This window comes from Anser cygnoides, chromosome 11 (assembly GCF_040182565.1).
Source record: "Anser cygnoides isolate HZ-2024a breed goose chromosome 11, Taihu_goose_T2T_genome, whole genome shotgun sequence".
NCBI lineage: Eukaryota > Metazoa > Chordata > Aves > Anseriformes > Anatidae > Anser > Anser cygnoides.
Window position 1 is genome coordinate 9,424,230 of NC_089883.1, and position 20,407 is coordinate 9,444,636.

Sequence of the window (20,407 nt, forward strand, 5' to 3'; positions counted from 1 at the left end):
CTGTCATAGAAAAATTTCTTCTCGTAATGATGAATAATGAATAACGTACATGCCAGAACATAAAACAAACCCGGCGTGCAGACCACATTATTTGTCACTTTCATAGAAGTTTTTGAGGAAGGTAAATGAAACTTACATTGGGAACAACACTTGACGTATTGACTGCCAGAGCATTTTTCTGAAAACTACTTTTTCAGCTTAATTCACTGTTTACGTACACTGGAAAAACTCCTTGAAAAGTGGGCGATGCATCCAATATCAAGTGTTCTTTTCCTCATGCACACCTGAAGTAGACAAATTCTAGAAAATATAAATTTGTAAGTACCAAGCCCAGACATTTAAGCTGTTCTGTTTAAGAACAAGAAACTAATCAGATTTTGTTTTAATCTGATTTGGAATTTGTAACATGACCTAATATGAAGAAACCAGATCAATGAGATTAGGAACCTACACTTCTCTAAGGAAATAAGCCAATAGAATAATCCACAGACATACACAGAGACAAAACAACTGGAATCTGAGATGAATGTAGCAAAACAAGATTCCATCATTTGAGATGCAATCATTTCCTGGAATCTTTAATATTAATACGATTTGCTACATATCAATTAGGAGCCAAGAACACCTGAAAAAGAAAGGTTCAAGTCACTGGGTCACAAATCCCTGCTTCAGAAGATGAAAATTCTTATGCACCCATTACTGGCAATCTATTCTCACCCTGGCCAGTGCAGGAGCAAACAGTTGTTTCAGGAATGGAAAAAAAAGGCATAAAAGCAATGCCTAAAGTGTTTGTCCCCTGGATTAGGGATAGCATCTGCAAGATACAATTTTATGAAAGTGGGATATGTAGCAATGCATCACCTACCAGGCACCAACAGGAAGAACTAGAGCTCAGTTATTCAGGATGTCATCACTCCTGCCATATATCCAAACCAATACAAAAGGAATTCTTTTGTGAGACCGGTATGATAAACAGCACTTTGTCATCTCTAAATGTGCCACAAAGTTCAGATCTCAGAAAATCTAAAAGCTCAATTATAGCAATGAGTTTCACTGATCATGAACCATCAATGTTTCAGCAAATATGAAGATGAATTATTAATTGGGACAATCTTAAGAGATTGCTATGAACAGAAGATACAGAGAAATCATGGGGATGCTTAAGGATTTTCTCTTAGTAATAAACATCTGTCCAAACCCAGATAAACATGTCAATATTGATTACATTCTTGGTAATTACACTTTGATTCAGCTCTCAAATCTCATCCCACATCTCAGACCCTGTTGACAACTGCTTAATCAATTTAGGTCTTTTTTTTTTTTTTTAATGTGGATGGCTTGTCTTTAATTCTTTTCATTGTGAGATTATCTGTTGGGGGTAATTATCAGTGAGCATTTAAATAATTGCTGCAATAAACTGCAATTTCCTGATCAAACAGGAAGCGAATTTCTTTTGTTTTAATCCCTCTCTATGTACATATTTCTCAAATATATCCACCAGAGCTACCCTCAACAGTGGAGTAAAGCCAGGAGGAACCTGAGGAGGAAGCAAAGGCCAAAGCCTCTCCAGCTGCTCAGTTCTCCACGAAGATCTGGTCACGAGATTCTTGTGGCAGCCTTTTGCCACGGCCTCCCCAAATGGTGCACAGATAACCTTGATTTCCAGTGCATAAATTTCCCCACGATAAACCAGGAATAAATTTAGAACAAGGACATAAGCCATCACCAAGAAGCCATTTCCACGCTGCCCACTATACGAGGAAATAAGGATACTAGGAGACATCCCTGAGTGCTGAAATCCTCCTATCAATAATTGGGTGGTTAAACATGGCCAACACAAGTCAGGAGGGGAGAATGGTAGTAGGGCAGCTTGCTAGAGAGCTTCAGCAAGTTCCACTAAGGAATTAAAAGAAAAATGATACAATATACAATAGTTCTTAGAGGGGAATTCATGAACTGAATGGCCTGTACCTTCATGATTTGATACTGTCAGTCGGTACAAATCTGTTTCCAAAGGAAACTTGCTTGGTCTCTGCCTTCCTATGAGCTGAATCCACAAAACCCTCAGGGAAATGAATGCTATTTCTACTGAAGTGAGCATCCTTTGTTTTGCTGGTTTGCAGAGCAAAGTGCCAAGAGGGGAGGACAGTAAAGCAGTTATGAAAAGAAAGGAAATGCCGTCCCCAAGTCAAATTCAACTGGTTGAGTTGGCAGGATAAGAACAGTAAGGGTATAATCAGAGAGAGTGGGAAAATAGAAGGCATCTAGTTGACGGAAGGATAAAACAGACATGGCCTGTTCAGCCTTTCAGCCTCTCTGTAGTGCTGTCAAACAGCTAATCCTTCCAAAACTCCTTAGGGAAGTCAGCAGCGACTCTGACAACTGCTGTGCCACAATCCAATAGATGTAATTTCTTATGAAGCTAAAGCTTCATCGTGGCAGGGGCCTTCAGCTCTGCAGCCTGCACCCCAAACTCTGCATTCAGCCTCCTGTCAGCCTGTGGCAGCTCGGGAGGCAGAGTCAGGCCCTCGTGCTGGGCTGGTGCCTGGCAGCAGCATGCAGCCCCAGGAGCTGGGCAGTAACGTGGCTTTTCTCTGGACAGGCAGCTCGGGTTCAGCAGATTTAACACGAGATTTAATGTACCTCACAAGCGAGCTTCCAGGGGCTGGAAAAAGCCTACGAGCTCAGTGGCGTTTTGCACACTAAGATCAAGTAGCCACAGAGGGTGGAAAAAAACTAAAGCCTTCCTCAGCCCTGCTAGTAAGTCTGTGGTGATGTGGGGTGGGGACGAGATTTAAAAGTAAAAGAGAAATTGTCTACCAGTACCTAGTCACTACTCACTGACATATGCCACAGGACTCTATTCACTCTGACCCAGCAAAAATTCACAGGGGCATGGAAGTAAAGCTTCAATGGATGTTACCAGCAAGGCTACACGCTGCTTACTGCATGAATCCCTCTGGCAGCTCTGCCTCAGCAGACGTGCACAGACTCCCCGCGAGATGGCTGCAGAGACTGCAGCATCATAGCTGAAGCTGCGGCATCTCAATCCAAGGGCAAGATACTCGGAGTATTTCAAATGCGCATGGGCACTACAGAAAGCTGCACCTTTCAAAAATGCAAATCCCCAAGATATTTTTCAAAACTTCATGAAAAAAGATGTAAGATTTAAAGGAAACATTCCTCCCTTTTTGAGGTGTTTTTCTCATCCCTGTGCTCATACAGTTTTTCACAGCTTTTGGTTTTTATATGCTGCATAAGCACATGTTCCAAATCACCAGCACTGCATTTCTTTTCTTTTTTCTTTCTTTTTTTTAAAAATTTTGAAATATATTTTTTTTATTACTATTATTTTTAAAGACCTTTTGAAAACATTGCATTTCTGTCTTCTGCAGATAGAACTTTTCTGTTGATTACACTGATTGTCAAACGTGCTTTCTTACCCATGTTTGGCTGTCATTCAGCTGTTCTTATTACTGTTCACTACACCTCCTGTCCCTTCCCAGCTTATAATTTTTGATAATTGGCCATTCCACACCCTTGCTTGTCACTGGCTGTGGGTCTTAAGCTCTAATTCAGCCAAGGAACACAAGCACAAATCCAGACATAAGCTTGGGTATGAAAAGCTTGGCCAGTCACCTAGCCCTGGAAACTTTGCCCTGACAAAAGAACATCAACACAACCTAAACAGAAATCTAAGCCAAGGATATGTACTCAATGTGTCTTAATGTGAACAGCTGTGATCCAAATTCTGCCTCATTCTATCTGCAACAGTTTTAGCACAGGCACTGCAACAGCTTTAAACCAGGGAGATCTACATGCCCTTACACAGCCCTAACTTCCTGAGGTCTGAAGGACGTAACATTGATTTTAGTCTGGGAACATCTTCTGAAACAGATATTAAGTATCATCATAGTCCATGATCCCTTTTTAGTCCACAACTAATTGCAGCCTTAGTTTGGAAAGTCCCACAAAGAAAGCCTACAGAAGACTACTCCCAAACGAATTTCTATCCTGTCCCTGGTTGAAATCTAGGTCTTATAAGTTTTCCCTGCTGATCAGAATTCTTGTACTTACTCAAATCTATTTCATATCCCTGTAGTGGAGCAACATTTCGTCTAAACATTGAAGCAAAGCCCATCTACTTCAACTCGGTCAGACTTCAGGCCTGATTACTTATGGATTCACATGCCCTTCTTATGCACCCATTCTTCAGATGGGTTCTTCGAAACTTAGTCAAATTGCTGATGCCAGCTTCAGCTATAACCTCATCGTGGAGCCAGCTACTCTTGCTGACCTTGGTTTCCATCTAGGTCTAACAAGCAACCCTAATTTTCGTCCGTTAGCTGTGCCCAAACATCAACCAAAAACTCTACGCTTACAAAAATACTTAATGCCTTTGGTTTTAAATCCCTCTTTCTGCCCCAGCAACAAACAAAATTATTCAGCATCAGACATCCATGGACCTAGTTCATCAGGAAAAAAACAACTTCTCAACATAAATCAAACTTCATGGCCTCATCTAAACCCAGGCCCTTAATTTTCATGATTACAGGGTATGTAAAGTAGTGTGAGTCACACAGATATCCTTTTGGATAAGACCATAAGACTTTGTTCTCCAGACCCTGAATGTGCACATTTAACCTTCTGAAATCAATTTGTATAGTCATTACTAGCTGTTGTTTCATGCCTGAGGATTTGAGGCTTGGCTCTTATCGAAGAGCTGATTAATTTCAACATTGCAGAAACCTCATTTAATTAGGGGGACTTTTCTGGAGTTTAATTTTTTTTTTTAACTGAAAAACAACCATAAGAGTACATTAAAATTATGTAATTTTGAAACTCTGAAGCTTTTCATGAGAATTTGCATTTAGAAATATCTTGTGTTCTTCAAAAAATACTTTCAGTCATTATGTTACGGAAATTAGATGCAATTAATTTACAACTTCTAAAAAGAGTGAGAATTATATATATACCACAAAACAAAGTTTATAATATGCCAGGTACAGGCCAAGGTCCTAGACCTGTGCATAAGTTCAGAGATAAATACTGAACCAGTCAAAATTACATATTTTAGACATCTCATTACCAAAAGCAGAAAGGACAGTTAAACACTTTTTTTCTTTTACCATGGAAAGCTGTTCCATTGACGTAATTTCTCACTAAGAAAAAATATTTTATTAATATTTGTTTTGTAATTAAATCAAATTATGATTATTTGAAAAGTAATAATTGCAAATTAATTTCTTTTCCATTTTCCCTTCTTATTTTATACAATATGTGATAAGGAAACTGTGAAAATGGGAAGGGGCATCCTTTTATAACTACACTTCACTGTTGTGAGAAAAGGATAAGTAGTATAAAATATTTGGGGAAATGTGAAATCTTCAAAAAACAACATGAAAACATGAAACCCTTTCATGTACAAATCACAAATCATAGTCTTTGAGGTGAAACAAAGCACGCTGCAATATTTTAAGGTTTTAAAGAGAAGTGATAAATTTTATCCAGACTTGGGAACAAAGGAAGTTGCAAAAGAAAGTTTCTTCAATGAAAACACAAAGTTTAAGAATTTGTATCATCAAGATGTATTATGAAAACAGAGTTACTTTCCCTATTCAAATGACTATTTTCTACCTTTCACAGAAACCCTGTAATGGCTCAGCCACACTGGAGATGTTAAAAAAAATATCCTGGCAAGAAAAACTTTTATAATATATACCAATTAATACACCATATAACTGTCAATCAGATATGAACTCTAATTTTTTGAATGTGTCACATTCTGAAGTAGGATTAAAATTCATGCATCATCCTTTGGAAAAAATAGTATTAAATAATTATTAAACTATATTCTGAATATGACCATTGCCTTTATATCCATTTGTTTTAAGTCAAAACCTTTTCTGAATGTGTTTCATTTTTCTGTAAAGGCAAACAGATGAATATAAATGGTATTTATCAAATTCTGGAAACAAATGGAATAATAAAACTACTACGAAGTTATTTGTGTTCAGACTGTCTGAAAAGGCCATATATAATATATATTATATATATACCCATATATAATGGGTAGACTAATCAAGTACTGTAGGCTTCCTAATTTTGCAACAAAACAAGTGACACCAAGAACAAGTATACTTTAAATGGTCTTACAGCATCTAATATTGATGATTTTGTTGTTCCCACCTACTGTTCTCCAGAACATGTTTGCTTTTTTACTCGGCTGGTTTTCTTTACTTCTAACGCCCTTCCATATGTTCCAATGATTCTGCGTGTTTAAACAGCCTCCACAGATAGTTGACTTATTCACACGTTTCAGGAGGCACAGAAAAGCTGAAGAGCGTTACAGATGGCCATCAGAAACATCCCTTACAGAAAGATTACTTCATGCCCAAGAGAGGCAAGTTTATTTGCCCATCCATACCCTTGAGGTTTAAGACAAAATATTGAAGTATCTTGAGAAAATCCTAGTTGCTTAAAGGAAAACTAAATGGTGAACAAAAGAGACACTTCAAATTCAAGTAAAACTTACCTAGTTGGGGAAATGTAACAATAGACAGTAATTTCTTCCTGGGACAGAGGCCTAAATAATCTTCCAGACAAAGCAGTCTTAAGAATCCCTTCCTTAAGGAAATTCTAGCAGGGTAACTGTGTTCTGAGTGTGAGGAGCGTGAGGAGGAGTTTGGTTTCAGTGTGAGGATAACTGCTTTATAGCAATTATCTTCTATTAATGTTATTTAACTAAGAAACCATGATCTAGCTCTTCCCATACACAGATAGTAGTGTCCTCGAAGTGGCTAACATTCTTATACGATGGAAGAAAGATCTATACATGAAATAGTGAAACACAGTCCATCCCTTATTTGGCTAATTAAGAAAGAAACTAGTATTAGCAGCTTTGAGAAAATCCACAAGAAATTTAAGCATCTGGTATTTTCTACTCATCTCTTAACTTGGGCTTTCTTGGCATATGAGCTGTCTTTTGGCTGATTTCCACTACAAGCAGGGAGCTTGCATTATAGGAGAAGTCAAGAAGAGTCCTCACTTTCCCACCATCCATCTTCACTCCTCTACAAAAAGGAAGTGACAAGGCCAATGTAATTTCTTTAGCACCCCAGGCATAGGGGGACATATCACAAACATCAAAAAATTTTAGCATCATATATGCAGTTGCAGTATTTTTGACATACTTTCCCTACATATCAAATGACTTGGGGATTCTTGATGTCTATTTTGGTGACTTTTTTTCTTGCCACCTCCTTTGCTATAAAATCCTTCCTTTGCTGCTGCTGAGTTGGGGGGGGGGGGGGGGGAAGGATTGCCAACAAATCAGCCAAAGAAGAAAAAACTTGCAACTCTCCTCCTCCTCAAATACTTTCATGTATCTACATTCTTCAAAATTTCTATGTTCCCATGTATAATTAGGATTGCAAATATTACTGAAAAAGAAAAAAAAATCATATTACTAGACTTCAAAATGAAGATTTCATGGTGCGTGAAAAACAATCAGTCTTCTCCACTGAGTTTCACTTCATTTATCATGAACAAAAGTTTACAATAGCTGATGCCCAAAATAATTAAAAACCTATTTCTTGTACATGATGAATACAGGTCTTGAACACATTCCCTCTAAACAGTTCCAGCTTTGGTTATAGCAAGGCTACAGTAAAATGTAGTTTGGGGTCTTGTATATAACACCAGAAAAAGAAATCACTGCAATATAAATTACATTTTGATCTCCAACACAGACAGTTTAATAGGCCAGATTCAGCAAAGCATTTAAGCAAATGCTTAAATCCCATTGATTTAAGTGGGATTTAAGTACTTATTAAGTACTTAGTTGAATTGGGGCCATACTGTGAAGGGACTCGTAGAACAAAGAAAACACAGTAGGCTTTGGGGATCTTTATTTACAGCTCAGACGTTAAACTTAGCAAATTTGGCTTAGGAACCTGTATAATGCAAAAAGAGCCAAGGACAGACTGCAAGAACATTTGGCTGCCCCGGGTCACTTCAGGATAATGCAACATACCAATATGGGATGGATTTAGTTTCTAAAATACTTTTATCTCATAATTTACAACATCTAATTTACAATTAAGGTGTGCCGCCTTAATGCGTCATTCAGCACTTTACTGTACAGAGAGACTTCAGATGCTGCCAAATTTCTAGCGCTCTCATTTATTCATCTCCTGTTCTTCCCTCCCACTTTTAACCCCAACCTTCTGGTTACAGGGTGAGGAGGAGGCATATGACATTTGCTGTTTGTCAGTCAACTCTCACTGCATAACTAAAGAGGAAAAAAAAAAAAGGAAGAAAAAAAGCTAACAACATCAAGTACATCATCCTGGAATATGGTTCTCCAAGAGGGGATCAAACCAGACATTTCATCTCAGTCAAAGGAGTTCTGTTAAAATTATGTAAATTCTCTTGTAGGTGTCTTGGAGTGAAACCAAAACTATGTTTAGTCTACATATAATTTCCTAAACATTGCAGCTGACAGAAAGAATTACATCACCCATAGGATGACTTTTAATTATTTCCTTATCTTTCCTTCTTGACTCTAGATATAAGTTTTCTAACTCTACTAACATTACTGCAGATGGTTGAACTATTTCTATTTATCTTGCAAAGTAGAAGTTAGCTTTTGGGGACATTAATAATTCTTGTTGTCAGCTTTTCTTTTTGGGAATAAGCCTATTTCCGGGGAAGTCTGGGAAGCTTGGTTCCCTAGGTCTAAGAATAGACGAACAGGAAACAGAACATTATACCATGTCCAAGCACTGCCATTTGTAGTGAAATTAAGACTCAGGGTTTTATGAAATCTCCTAATCATGTTTTAAAACAGATTAGTTTTGAGGTCAGTTTCTATTTAGCAGAATGCTCTCATGCTTATTGGAACCCTTTCTTGGTACTATCTTCATGGCAAGACCAAGTTAAAACATGATCAAATTTTGGTGAGCTAAAAAACCACCTGATTATATTGCTCAGGCTTATTTCAAAAAATATTTCATTATTATAGATGATACTGTCAAAATTGATAATTATAATAATTTCCATAAATAAATAATAAAGATTATTTTCAGTTAGATAAGAGATGACCAATTTTTTTCAGGTATTTAACTAAGGTGAAGGGAGGGTTCCTAAAGTCATCCTAGACTTACAGATAAAATTTGTGCTAAACAATTTTATGATAGTGCCAGAAGCTAATCTCACCTTTTCTGATTCCTACGAGGTGTCACATTTTCAGAAGACCATGTTTCATTCCAGGCAAGAATCATGAATCCACTTAGAGTACTGTCACTGCACAGCAAGTATATACAACTATTCATCCAGGTCACAAAAACAAACAAAGAAACAAACAAAAAAAACTCTCTAAAACAGTGCAAGACCTATTTAATTACATGGTAAACTGACATGTCATTGCATGCACTTTTATTTCTGGTACTTAAAACCTGCTGAGGAAGTTGCATTAACCAGCAAAATTACTGACCCCTTTGTGGGTGCAAACTTAAATGAGTAAACACAACCCTGAGCATACAAAGGATCAGCCCTAGTTGTTCTCACCCGCGTGCGCGCAAAATACTCTAATTTCATTACACATTAGGTTTGTTAGTACTATGTTAATCCCAGCCTGAAACTTAGGACACAACAGTCTCTGAACTGAGGCGAATGTGCTTCTAGTGATTAGCAGATAAATTAGGAAAATACCGAGCCTATTAAATTGAGCATACTCAGAAATGTAATTGGATAGTGAATGAAATAATTTAACACTGATCAAAACAGATAAACACCACAATGTTTTGTGCTCTGAAAAAAATGTATTACATGACAGTTCATACAGCCTATCAGAAAACAATAAAAGAATAAACTTTAGCAACAACATTCATAACAGTATGACTACTAAAAGAATGATCACTATAAACACTTATCCCAAAGCAAATTTTTGCACTACTCAACAGGTATTTACAATGGAAAGAGGCTTACTTTTTCTTCATTCTCAATCCTGACAGAACACTCTGATCTCATTTACCTCCTCAGCTAAACCAAGTCTTTTCTTCTGCATACCATAATATGGCTACAGAAATCTGCTGTGGGAAAAAAGATTTAAGTGAACAACTAAATAAAAGTGATTTTTTCTCCCTCAATAAATGCAGTAGAAGTTTCCAATACTTTGTTTTCAGTTTGCAAACTGTCTAAATTCCCAAACAGCAGACAGCAAACAGCTTACGTGGCACAGTAATACAAAATTTTCATGCTGGACAGGAAAAAATTAAGAACTTTCAGTAAAATTTCTGTTCAGTATTTTACTACATTGAGCTGATGTCAATTTTATTCAGAATTTATGTTGCATGTATTCTGTCTTAAAATAAAAGCTGAAGAGGGACTGTTCTCATTCAGAAGATACAAATCCATGTGCCATTTCAATTACTTGTGAAGTAGGAAATTCAGGAGTCACAGTGAGTCTGAGAATCTCACATCTGTCAAGTTAAAGTGCTTTAAAAAGACTTGTATGAATTTATTTTTTCTTCAAAAGAGTATGATAAGAATCAGACTACGAGGAAAATAATATAGTATTATTTATGTTAAGCAGCTAAACCATGTGATTGACACCTGCATCCCCCCAAAATATGCGAACAACAAAATTCACTACAACTGAAATTATTAAAAAAGAAAAAAAAAAGCCCAAGCTTGGGAAAAATTCTGCAGTGAATTGTGACCCTGCTGTTACTCTTCCTGCTTTATATGCATAACAGCAGTAAGCCATGCTGACCTTCATGTAATCAGTTAAAGTTACATCAATAGGACAATTCTCAAGGGGAAAAAAAGGTGGTAAGGAGTAAAGGGGAGAGTCAGCCTAGATATTTCTAAGGGAAAAATTAATAATGATTGTGGGCTAGGGCGGGTATCCCTTACAGAAAAGCAGCAAAGCACAGTAGTCTCACCCCAGCTTTTTTTTTCCCCTCCTTTTTTTTCTTTTATTAACATGAAAGTGCTTAATTGTTTAGGATGACAGTGTCTCTGCTTGCGAGAGGGAAAAGTCTAGGACTGATAAGCTATAAAAGGCAGGGCAACTGCACTTGGTTGGTGTCCTTCTAAAAGGCTCAGAAAACACAGCCCCCATGGTCTACCATCATGTTCTGTCCTCTGCCTCATTACTGAGCGCCACGAATGAAGGACTAAAATGGCATTTATAGGATGTGTCTTTTTTCAGACGGCAGGAATCCTGAATTACTCAAGTTAATGTTACACAGGCCTGCTTGAGTCTTGGAAGCCATCCAGCAGTTGCAATGGAGCGATCAGGAGAGATTAATTTCATCTGCTGCTTGGGTACAGTTTAGAGTAAAATAGCACATTTTGACCTCAAGCTGGTAAGAGAAGTCTGTTTCTGGTACCAGAGTGATTTTAACAGTGAAGAATTTCATTGCAGGTTTCTGTGAAGACATACTGCTTTTTTCATTTCCTTGGCTTTGTGACCATCGGCTTAAAAAGTGTATTCATACCTCCTACAGTAACACATGCGGGGAATGCACAAGGCAGGAGCACCACAGTAGGCTCCCAGCAAACCGCTCAATGGTGCGGCACGAGCGAACAGCACTATGCCTGGCAGGCAAGGACGCACAGTTTCACCACCCTGACACTTTGCTAAACTAATACATCTAACGGGACTCAACCAGTGACAAGACTCTGAAGGAATGTGGTGAAAACCCAGCTTGGCCTGGGGAATTTATTGAGGAATCATCACAAATGAGAAGGGAATTTACTGAAGGGATCATCCAAATGAGGCTGGAAAGCTCTAAACAATGTAATTACTCTTGTTAGCATCTAGGGGATAAATTATCCCTCAGATGGAAACTAAATCCATAAGAGGGGAAAGTTATTTGGTAAACTCACTACGATAAACCACAAAGAGTCATCTCAAAAGCAAAGCTATTTGCAGGCCAACAAAGAGATACAGTTTTAAAATTCCCAGCTATAAATGTTCATAATCTTACAAAGAAGCACTTCTAGATCTCCTTAAACATGTCCAAAAGCACAGATCTTCCAGCTATTCCTTCTGTTTCTGTAACACTGGCACTGGGTGATTCTCTATCATTTCCCACTGAAATCTTTGCCCTGTCCTCCACAGCACATAACCCCAGTAAAGCTGCTGAGGAACAATGCCACAGAAAAGTTTTCCCTGTAGTTTTTTTTTTTTTTTTTTTTTTTTTTCAGGTTATTCTCTACAGTTTCAATGTACTTAGGTAGATTTAAATTGCGATTACTTATTTGCATATCTTACAAATTTTATAGTGGAGCTATGACTCTATTATACAGACTTTTCTGCTCTATCTCAAATCAAGCTGTAAGCAGATAACAGTGTGGCCTGCTAATAGTTACTTAGGAATGCAAAACAACTAAAATAAACAACTATCCCTATAATCAAAACCACAATAATCTCCATAATTAGCTTTTTCTGTTTGTTTGTTTGTTTGTTTTAACTCCCCTCTTTCTTTTTCCTTAATAAAGGAGCAAAAGGTCAGGGCTTCAAGCACACTAACAAGAATAAAGAAAAAGAGAATAAGATCAAATATCTTGGTTTTACCAGCAACTCTTAGGCTCAAAGACTAGCAAGTCTGTGGAAAAGTCAATACACAGAACTTGCGGGCACCATTATATCATTTCCTGCTGCTTTTCCAAGAATCCCATGATCATTTAATGTGGCACTTGCAGGAAACACATAAAAAGGAGCACTGAAAAAAGGAAAATAAAACAGTGCTGTGACTTGAAATGTAAATACACATCATCCAAAGATTATTCCTAAGAATGGTATGAAAATAATCACCTTTATGAATTCCAAACGCCTAGAACGGGTACTTCTAGCAGGTACTGTAGTACTTCTCTGGAAGACCATCACTGGCAGTCAGATTACAGGAGGAAGAATCTGATAAATTAGGCCATGCTATTGAAGAAATGACAGAGTTGATACATAACCAGTATCTGAAGAAATATCCAGTTCCTTGGAAGGCATCACAAGTACTGAATTGAATACACAACCACAAATAGATAATGATTTGGTTTCCAGAGAACTGAGAAGACAACTATTTGTTCAGCTGCAGGGGGCATAAAACGTGTTTTTCCTTTGTGCCAATATGCTATAGGGTAATGGTATTGAGGTCAAACAATTTCAGAGGTGTACTTTCATTGAAGAATTAATAAACCATTTTAATACCTCAACGCAGCACACCCCCTGCACCAGTCAGGAGGGTCTAGAAGCTGGTCATGCTGGCTTGGAACACACTGCAGGAATCCCCTGTCTACAGGCAACAAAGGAGGGCCAATATTTGCTGCACTAGAGCAGCAGCAGAAAGCTGGGTGGAAAAACCAGCTCAGGCTGTTTTCATCAGGGTTTTATTTAACCCTGTGCTAGCACAGCTTAAGCTGTGTTACTGTGAGCTACCACTGTAAGATTTATTAGAAAGGAGTGTAAATGTAGCCTTAAAACAGTGTGTTCTGTTTGGAAGAGGATTCCTAACAGTATGCCCAAATATGCTCAGACTATAAAAACAGGCTTTGGACAATAGGTTTTATTAGAATCAAACTGTAGGAACTTATTTTTAGTTCATATCAAGCACTCATTAGAGGAGAAGAGTTCTCCCATTAAATATTCAATTAGTTACAATGATCTCTCAGTCATGTTACTGCTGCCTGAGACACTGGTTACTCATAAAATACCGAGTTGTGAATACTGACTGAAAATACTGTCACCAAGCGTGAAATAATACAATGTAACAGAATGGGGAATAATAAGAGAAAGACTTGTAAAAGTTATTAACCTACAGAAAGAAGTCTGCACGTGATGAAGGATAAAGCAGCAGCTGTTGGAGAAATGCCTACATGAGAAGACCTCAGCATTCTGCTCTGTATGCCAGCTTTCTCATGGGACTTTGAAAAACGTTGATTTTTCTTCATATATACATAGAGTAATGGGAAACACAATACGCGTTGCTGATTTTCAAAGGAAGGTGAAAAAATTTATAATGGCAATTATAGGAAAAACAGTTTGTGGTATCAAAATATCTGCATAACTGGTGACTTATAGCTTCCAGTATTCCTCTATCCCCCTGCAAATATATTCTAAAATCTCATTAGCATCTGACAGCCAGTGCCAGCGCTGTCTGCACAATGCATGTATCCAAGCACTCCACACCTGAGCTCGGCTCCTTTCTAAGAACCTTATTCTGCAGCCCCTTACAAGTTTCCACTAACATCAAAACATCCCAGAATTCTTATATGACTCGTGACAAACTATAGGAAATCTCAAACTAAATAATTTTTTAAAATATATATTTGATGACTTCCATCTGATGACTGGAGACGTGTACAGTAAACAGAATTGGCCAGCTATTTTCACTTTGTATATGCCCCAACTCAGATTTTCTCTTGAAGGTAAGAGACTCAAGATGGCAATAGAGAGCTAGAAAAAGCGTATTCTAGGAGAGTACTATAAATATCTCTTTTGTTGCTTAATGTGTTGATAAATCTCTTGCTAGAGAGGCCTCTGGTATTAATCTGCCCATCAGTGTCTCAGTAATTCTCATCTAAAATTATCAACAAATAATTTTGTTAGTACAAAATGTTTATTTGCAGTTACACAACTCCCAATTTGCAGAATATTAGCTGCTTAAAACATAAGCAAACAGCCACAGACTATAAAATCCAGTGCTGAGAAGATTAATTCATAACCTTATTTTGAAGTAAATTTAATGTTACAAGACCTAGTAATGTTCCCAAAGTCTGTTAAATGTTAGTGCCTTAAGGGCAAACATTTTATTTGGATTGTTTTTAAATGGTACTCAAAAAATATGATCAAGATTTCAGAAAAAAAATATACTTATTTTTCTTAACTCAAAAAGAGGATTCTCTGTCCAGTCACACAGAATCACATGACAATATTAACTGGATGCAGAAATGCTGAATATGTCCTGAGACTGCTGTGAAGCACTGCTGTGTGCTGCTTGACAACCGCTGCCTTCCATCCCAGAGGTGGCAGCCTATAAATGATGAATGAACTTATTCATAGAGTCTGTAGCTATCTGAGTGTAAGAGAGATCTAATATGCATTACGTACATCTGTCTAGATATATGTACACAAACTGAATTTGGTTTAATAACACTGGAAAGAGTCCCAAAAGTAAGGAATTTTAGAGTTATCACTTCTCGATATTTTCCAAGATAAATGTCCAAAGAAGTAATATTTTCTACAGAATTATTCTTAATTAGTATTTATCATTGGAAGATCTTGCAATAGTATGCTTCCTCCAGCCTAAGTGACTCTACTGGCTAAAGAACTTGCTATGCTAAGGGCTGGACCAGAACTGATAAGGGTTTATCCCTTTACTTCAGTGGACTTCAGTTCAAACCTATGGCCCCTGCCAGGGGAGAAAAATGTTTTTTATAAGTAGGAAAGACAAATTTCTGCCTAAGCTCCTGTTTCTGAACAGAGCAAGAGTTGAAAATTTTAAAGCTGATTACAAATTAAAATCTGTCTGTCCCCAAATGCTTGCGTGCCTTCAAACAATTGGCTGCCCCTCTCTGCTGAGCTGGAGCTGCAGGGACAGGTGTGCTGAGAGCTGACACCTATTTCAGGATCAGAAGAGGGCACTAGGGTTTAAGGTACATTCAGAATAAATCCAAGACAAAGGAAAAAAAAAAAAACCAACAGCGAAGCGTGTTAGAAATAGTCCCTTGTTATACTTGTCATATGAGAGAACCGGCAGAATAAAGTGAAAAAACATAAGCAGGACTGGAGGCCCAAGGGACCAGGGGCTGTGGCAGCTCGAGCACAGCTCAAGGGTCTTGTTCAGTCACCAACATTTACACAAGTTTTACACAAGTGCCTTCAGCTTGCAATAGTCTCACCCCACCTACTGCAGCCCTCCCCTCCATCCCACCCCTCATGGGTGAGCCTCACCACATTATTTCTTTGTTGGGCTCAGTTGGTGACTGCGCTGGCGGCAAACAGGCGCACCACCAGAATGACAGCAACTCACAGAGATGCTGAGCTGCCCAATCCACCAAGCCGAGAAGCAGTCAGATAGGTCAAGAGAAGGGTCCTTTGGGGGCTCAAGAGATGCAATGAATTTCACACTGCAGCTTAATAAGCCACACACACCCACGGTGTTTAATTCTCCTTGTAGCTAGGAAGTAGAGTAATTGCAGTGTTTGTTTTTCTCTGTTAAATCCGATGTGGTATTTTGACACAACGCATTCCATCACAGAGGGCTTGCCACATATTGTGCACGTTCTGTGTTAAAGGGGCACATTCAGTGGTGATGGACAGGTGAGGTCAGGAGAAACCCCTCTGTGCTGTGCAGTTTGTATCAGCAAGCTCAGCTGGTTCTTCTCCCTCTGGTGTCAGTGTTTAGGAAGAGACTCTACTGACCTATACAGTGCAGTGCCTACAAAAACTGACCCTATAAGAAGCGTTTTAATATGCAAATTTCCAATGTATTTGAGTCTGTGTCTTTTGGAACAAATAAAATATTCTAGGATCACTTGACAGTGCTGTACCCTTTCCCTTGGACTAGGATTTTTAAATCTTATTCAGCATATTTTAGAACATCATCTAGAGTAGTTGCTACTCAGGTCATTTCCGCTGGTCCAGTGAAAAGAAGCTAGTGTTAGTCTTTTAAGACCTTAGAAAAGTATACATTGTTGGCACAAAAAATGTCAACAAACAAGGAATCCACATAAACTTGAGAGGAAGTGAACGAAAAGGCTAAATTACGTCTTTGCAGTGAGGTAAAGCTGCCATACGTGCTATACAAAGGGACTTTACCAGGACATCTAAACAACCTATGTTGCTCAATTAAGAAACATCTGCGTATGTGTAAACGTGATGCCAACTACAAAGCCACATCAGACTGTATAGAATTCCTAGAACAAATTCTTATTAAGGGGCGGTATCTTGTCAGAATTTAACTCGTGTCTTCATGCTTTCTCTTTACAAGCAACCTACGACTCCCCTGAAATTTTCTGAACTAATACCAGAGATTGTCTGTCTCTTGTCTCCAAATCTTTTTTTTTTTTATCTTTGCTTTTCAAACTCAAGCAGTTGACTGAAGAATCTAAAAATGCAGATTTATCAGAGAAACACAGAGAATATTGTCTTTCATAGGGCCTACCACATGCATACAGCCGACTTGACATTTAATCCAAGGACCAAAATAAGAACCTGTATGTTGCCAGATTCTTCTTGTAGAGAGTAATTGCACCTCAAAATTATCCAAGTCACAAGCATGTTGCACTGAAATGGGTTATATTACTGGACACCTATTCTCTTCATGCACAGTCACAACAACAGAGGAGAGTCTTATTTCATAGATTAAGTATATGATCTGACACAAAAAAGGTAGTATCACCCACAAAAAGTGACTAGAGTCATGAGTCAGGATTATAATACCACTGTCTTGGAATGTCTTAGTATTTCAGCACAGACAGTACATACGCTATCAGAAATATCCAAAGGTTTTCCATTAGACAAGAAAGAGCAAGAAAAGGAGGAGACGTTCTTGACTATAAACAATGACATACCGAGGTGCAGATCTTAAAATGGCGAAATTTGGTTCCCAGACCGTCTGGTGCAGGGCTGGCTAGGAGCAGAAGGATGCTTTACTCTCTCCCAGGGAGAACTGGAAGCTGAATTTGAGCTTAAGTAATTAATTTATAGTTACTGATAACAGCAAAAGTGCACATTTATCACAAAAGTTGAAATTTCAAGGGCAAACAATCACAAAGATGAGAGTCAATAATGGCTTAATAAAGCTGGAAATTAAAGGGACATAAGTATTAATATTGTACTTAAAAAAGGGGAGAAGACCAAAATTATATTAATGCACATGTGGAAAAAGAAACACTCACAGCAAATGGAAAAATAATTAGGAAAAGAATTGTGGCAGTTTAGTGTGATTGATTTGCTATTTGAAAGTTAATGATGAAAGACACTGCTTTGGAAAGGAAAAACAGGTCTGCTTAAAGGCAGACACTCCTTACTTTTGTTCACAAAGCCTTGCAAAATAACGAGGAAAAGTTGAAAGCTAAGGATGTGTTTTGGTGAAATATAACACATCTTGGACGTTAAATGGGAATAAAGACCAAACAGTAGCAAAAAGTGATTTTGAACTGAGACTTCTGGAGAGAGAAGATATGTATTATAGGGAATTGCTCCTTTTTCTTAGAAAAGGTACGATGATTTTACAGACCTTCCTTTAAATTAGACCTTTGGTATTTCAAGTACCGAATATACCATCAGGAAGGGTTAGGAGCAATATGCCAGCTTCACTGATCTCATCCATTTCTATCTGATCAAGCCAGTAACAGATTGGACGCAGACTGATCAGGATAAATTTGTGTGGTGATCAGCTCTGCCTGGAAGAAAGTGCTATACTAAGTTAAACATGGTTTCCTGGTATTAGATAAAATGGTGAAAACAACACAGAAAAGCAGAGGAATACTTTGAGACTCGGTGCTAGTAATGACTTCTAAAGGAAATGATAAAAATTGCGCTGGAATTGGTATAACATGTTTAGCCCTTGAGCCTTTTTGCCCCCTAACGGGAGCACACTTCTGTATTGATTTCTATAGGATAGCTGAAGATGCAAGTATCGTTATTCCCCCATGAAATTCTTCCTGCTCTTGTTAAGGCAAGGGAGATTCAAGGCCATGTCATGCTCCTTTTCATATTATCCTCCTCTCAGAGCACCATAGGGATTTGTATTGAGGTTTAAATTTAGTTCCAGCTTGTGCAGAGCTCTCTCTGACAAGTATACAAGTGATGAGAGAACTGTGCCCTTTTGATTGTAAAACATGCTCTTCTGAAGACAAAAATAAGACATGCCCCATCCTGCAATCCCAAACAGACAATGAAGAGAAGTTACAATTTCAAAATAAAAAATATAGATGGATTGCTAATAGATCACTGTCTATCCTTTCAAGTTTTGTCTAGCAACACATCACTCACTTCACTTCTACATTAGAAATAGTACAATTGTAGTTACCTTTCTGAACAAAGATTGCAAAAGGGTTCAGAAAGGAGCCTATTATTATGGTCATTTACATAATGCGTAATAAAAATTTGCATACAAGCTATTAAGATATTCTACAAGTAATTTATAATCTTACATTCTAATGGCATTTATAATTAGTGCCTTCATGGAAGAGTGATGTATTTTATTGCCCAGATTTTTACTTTGGAGGGAACATTACTTTTTAAAAGTTCAGCTGAAGGCCTCAGAAAAATTCTCCATCACATGACTGCATCACCTATATTCCGACATGTAATAGCTGTTAATAAAAGCTAGAAGTGTGATAATACTTAAGGAAACAAAGTGCTTTCCCTGGCTATGTATCACATTAAGCATCTACCTTGGCTGCATACAGAAGCTCCCCATGCTTACCTGAACACGCAAAGTGCAAAAATGCTGATTCCCCGTGACCCCCTGGAAGTTGCTCAAATATAACCAATAACAACATCTGCTCATATCTTTTCTGCATTTCTATTTTTGGAGGGAAAAACCTCTCAACTTCAGCTTCTCTGTGGTAGATGTTGAGAAATATAACATTCATACTGCAACAGTGACAAGCATGAGACCCATTCCTCACGCGTAGCATACAAAATAACACTTTACACAACTAAGCTGAAGAGCACACAGAGTCTTACTCAATATACTCTTTCATTAACCGCAGAATTTACTGCATGTTACTACAGATAACAAAATGTTAGACAGTGTGTTTGTACTGAAATGTACAGCTAACCAACAAGAAAAAAAACTTATTACATATATCTGTAAAGCCTGGTGGCATAACAATGCATACATTTAAGGCTTAAACATCTTCAGAAAAAGGACTGACTGGGAAATTTCATAAGACCATGGTGGAACTATGACAATTTATTATTATTTATTTTTTACAAACTGAAGAGCCAGCCTTGAGACTAGAACAGAGTTTGTCGAGAAGGAAGGCAGTCGGTAGGATTAGCTTTGTAATGCAACACTCATCCGTATCTTGGGGAGTGGTTTTGGTGAGTTTCATGGTGCAAAGGTAGCTCCTTCCACCTTGCACACTAACACCCCAAAGCTTCACATACAGCTCACAAAAAACAAAGTACACCGTTAAAAAAATCTGCTTTTGCCACCCCATAGATTCCCACAGTAATCTCCATAGGTCTGAATGCGCAGAAAAAGAGGTAGTTTGCCGCAGGAGGAAAGCATTTGCAGTAACATTATGGGCTAAGTTAATGTAACATGAGTAATAACAACTTGCTCTTTAACTATATGCTAACATTACCCTGCAGCCCCATGAGATGGTGGCAACACCTGCGGAAGTTAAACATCAAAACTTCGAAAAAGTCACCATATGCCTA

The 20,407-nt window shown here is 38.0% G+C and overlaps 1 protein-coding gene across 1 annotated transcript in view; it reads right to left on the reverse strand.

Moving 5' to 3' along the window:
• Positions 1-20,407, reverse strand: part of TMC3 (transmembrane channel like 3) — a 283,611-nt gene that overhangs the window by 33,953 nt on the left and 229,251 nt on the right. The window contains exons 13-14 of the mRNA XM_067003575.1: positions 9,220-9,306; positions 137-300 (exon numbers count right to left, since the gene is read on the reverse strand). The gene's annotated coding sequence lies outside the window, so the exon portion shown is untranslated. The remainder of the gene's footprint in view (positions 1-136; positions 301-9,219; positions 9,307-20,407) is intronic.